Genomic DNA, 3,863 nt, shown 5'->3' on the forward strand with positions numbered 1-3,863 from the left:
GACGTTATGAGAAGGATACCAGGTATGCCATGTAACTCAGGATGGCTGAGGTTCTTGTCCTGGGCTCTAGTGGGCCAGGCAGCAAGGGCCAGGGAACATCAGACCCTTCCTTCTTTCTGCTTCTCCCCGTCTTCCTCTGTAGCTGTGTCCTCGGTGCTTGGCCACTCACAGAGCAACTCCCTCAGGTTGGCCCCCAGGCAGAGGCTCACTGTAGTTTTGGAGCCTCTGCTAGACCCCAAGAGAATGAGTCTGCTTGAGCCGGCTTGGGCCAGGGCCATGCATCCCCTGTGGAGCTATCACGTGTGGCTAATTGTGGCTGCTCGGCCGCGCCCTGGGAGGGGGGACAGCATTCTCAGACAGGAGGTGCACGATCTGAAGTATGGCCGCTCCTGGGAGACCACGCTGGAGGCCCAGAAGGGCACCGGTGTGGCCGAGACAAGCCCGGTGGAGGCAGGTCAAACCCGAGGATGAGGCAGAGGCTATCAGAGACAATACTCGTTTTAAAAATGATAACACAGCTCCATTTCTCGGCCCTACTGTTGGACACAGCCAGACTTCAGAGAATCCAACATTTGTTGGTTTTCTCTCCAGGACTTGGCCAAACACCCTGGTTGTGATCTCACATGCAACATGAAACACTGCAGAGTGTTGGGGGTGTGGTTTCTGGGCCCCATACCCTAGAAGCTCGTGGATCCCAGGGCTGTGGAACATTCCAGGTGGCCCCTTAAGCCATCCCTAGCTCCCTGCCCGTGTCTAGCCCCCCTTCCCAATGACAACAAAGCTCTGGACTCTGCATCTGGACCCCCGGGGCCCCAGCATCACTCAGTGCTGTCCGGGGAGGATAGTGAGCCGAGTGCTGGCTGGCAAGCTCCAGGCATCTCCAGTCTTTGTGTTCAAGAGGGGTGGCTGCATCCTTTCCCCCAGCATGAGCTGTTCTCCTGGCCAAGCCAGGCCCATATGCTCCCTCAGTCCCATGGCAAGAACCAGGATCCATCCCTGAACCCACCAGGAAGGACATTTCAGAAAAGTGGCTGCTCTTGCCTGTACATGGACTTTAAAGCCATCTTTTTCTGAGTCACCTCAAAACAAAGCAAGGCATCTTGGTGGAAAGCATCATCATCTGGGTACCCCAGAAGCATCTAGGGTCTTCTCTTTGCACTCTGTAGGATAGGGCAGAGGAGGCTGGGCCTCAAAGTTGAGCCTTCTCTTGCTGCTGCTGCCCATCTTCTCTCAGGCTTCTGAGCTGGGAGGTGGCCCCTGACGGGCAAAACGCCTTCCCTTCCGAGCCTGGCTCTGTGCCGGAGATGGGCTATTGCTCGTTAGTGCTCTTCCTTAGGACTTGGGCACCTGCCGCTGGTTCCCTCGACTCTGCTGGGTACATCTGGGCTCCAGAGCTGGGGCAGGGACCCGGGCGTGTGGCAGTGCTGGGGCTGTGGCTGCAGACCCTGGCTTGGATCAGCTGGGTGCCCCAGATGTCATGGCTACCCGTGTCCTGAGACGCCTGGGCTGCTGGCAGGGAGAAGAGGTTCACCAGCTGTTGAAAGGCTGTGCAGCCCCGCCTGCGGCACTCATCCAGCTCGAGCAAAGGATCCAGAGAGCATGGGAGGTGTAGGATGAATTGACCGAAGCTGGGAACCTAGCAGGTCAAGGGCTGCCTGGGCTTTGCCAATGGGGCAGGTGCTCCGAGGGGGCAAGGCCACATCCTCGGGCAGCTTCATGCCTCCACTTGGCAGAGAGAGGAGCAGCCCTTGCCCCACCCCTGGTTCTGGAGACTCTGCTTTGAGGCCGAGTTCCCCATACACGGTAACACCCCAGGGGAATCGTAGCAGTGTGGAGCAGGCAACACTATTAGCTGTGTGACACTGGGCAAGCTACCTAACCTCTCTGTGCCTAATTTCTTTATCTGTATAGTGGAAATAATAATCCTAACTTTAACTTCATAGGGTTGCTGTGTGGGTCAAGCAAGGGAGACGATGCGCAGGAAGACGTTTGTGAACGGGTCTCAGGAGAACAAGGTCATTGGCAGCACGTGGAAACCATGCTGCCTGAAGCTGCCTTTTGTTGCAGCAACTCGGGCCTGGCAAAAGGCAGCCTAAGGGCGGGGAGGAAACCGGTGGCCAGGAAGAGAAGCCTGTGGATCCTCCCCTGAGCTTTGCGTGCCTGGTGGCCCCTCCCTCTCCCAAGGTCTGGATGGGGCAGCGAGAGGAGCTAAGTGACGGTGTAATGGCCGTATCTGTCAGCACTGGCCAAATGGTTTTTCCAAGAGTCAGCGAGCTAATGGCCCCGCAGCCTGGAGAGAGTTCTCCTAAGTGGAGCACTTTATCTACCGGGGAACACAAGAGCCGCATGGCCCCCGGCCGCCGGCATTCAGAGAACAGCTGCTCCTTGGCAGCCCTGAATGAGCGCCCTGTCCCCGCTGGCTTGCCTCGCACCTGCTGCCACATGCCAGTCTGCAGGTGGCAGCTGAGGTGGCCGGTAGGGGGTGTGGGAACCCAACTGGGGGCGTCACCGGGGCTGGCCTTGAACCCAGAACCTCGTACCGCCCACTGGCTGTGGGGTCTTGGCCAGTCCCTTGTCCTCCCCAAGGCTCGGTTTCTTCATCTGTAAAATGGGGGCAACAAAGATCAGGCGGGATGAGGCACTGTGCCTGGCACTCGGGGGTTACTGCTGCAGAGGGGGTATATAAGCTCTTCCAGGCGATGACGATGATGAAGAGGTTCAGCCTGATGAGGGAGAAGATCCCTGTGGTCTGAGGGGAAGCCCTTGTAGGTGGAAGGGGATGCAAGAGGGCGGTGAGCCCGGGGCACCAAGCGTGCTGTGCAGACAGGCCCCGAGTTCTCCCTGAGCACACCTTGGAAGGCTCGAACGCCCGCCTACAGAGGGCAAACTGCAACTTACGCGTTATGAAATGGGCTGTCTACAGAGAGCTGCACTATATCACAATTTCTTCGAGTACTGGAGGCATATTTTTTAAAAAGTCTTTTTGTTATAAACGAACGTTAGACTTACATGCAAGTAGCAAAAACAGTAGAGTTCCCAAGTACCTGTTGCCCATTTTACCCCAGACACACAGTTTACATAACCCTCGTGCAAGGACATTGACATTGGTAAAATATTAACTAAACCACAGACCGTAATTTGGATTCTATCAGTTTTTACATATGCTATTTTTTTTGAGGGGGTGGCTACTGAAATTTCAGCCCTGTATATTTTCCTGCAACATACTACAGTCAGGGTACAGGGGTTATTCCATCACCCCAGAGATGGTCCCCCACCCCGAACCCCTGCAACCCCTGATGTTTGCCATTGCTATACTTTTCTCATTTCAAAACTGCTGTATACATGGAATCCTAGAGTGACTGCATGTGTTTTAAAAAATGAGTGTTAAACATGATGTGACATTCCTGATGATTTAAAACGTTACATAGAGAAGAGTAAACATTGACTTGATACGATGTGACTTCTCGGGCTCCGACAGATAACATATGGTGACATTTATGAGACAGAGGAAATGTATTTTTATTAATTTATTTTTTATTGTGGTTAAATACATGAAACAAAATTTATCATCTTAACCATTTTTAAGTGCACAGTTCAATAGTCTTAAGTATATCCCCATATTCTTAGCATATTTTTCTGCAAACCGTCTCCAGGAGTTTTTTCATTTCGCACAACTGAAGCTCTATATCCGTTAAAAAAACAGCCTCCCATTTCCCCCTTCCCCCAGCAACCACTATTCTACTTTCTGTTTCTTTTTTAAAGATTTTATTTTATGTATTTGGGAGTGAGAGAGAGAGATTGAGAGTGTGAGTGGGGGGAGTGGCAGAGGGAGAAGCAGTCTCCCTGCTGAGCAGGGATCCCAA

Source organism: Ursus arctos, unplaced genomic scaffold (genome assembly GCF_023065955.2).
Source record: "Ursus arctos isolate Adak ecotype North America unplaced genomic scaffold, UrsArc2.0 scaffold_7, whole genome shotgun sequence".
Classification (NCBI taxonomy): Eukaryota; Metazoa; Chordata; class Mammalia; order Carnivora; family Ursidae; genus Ursus; species Ursus arctos.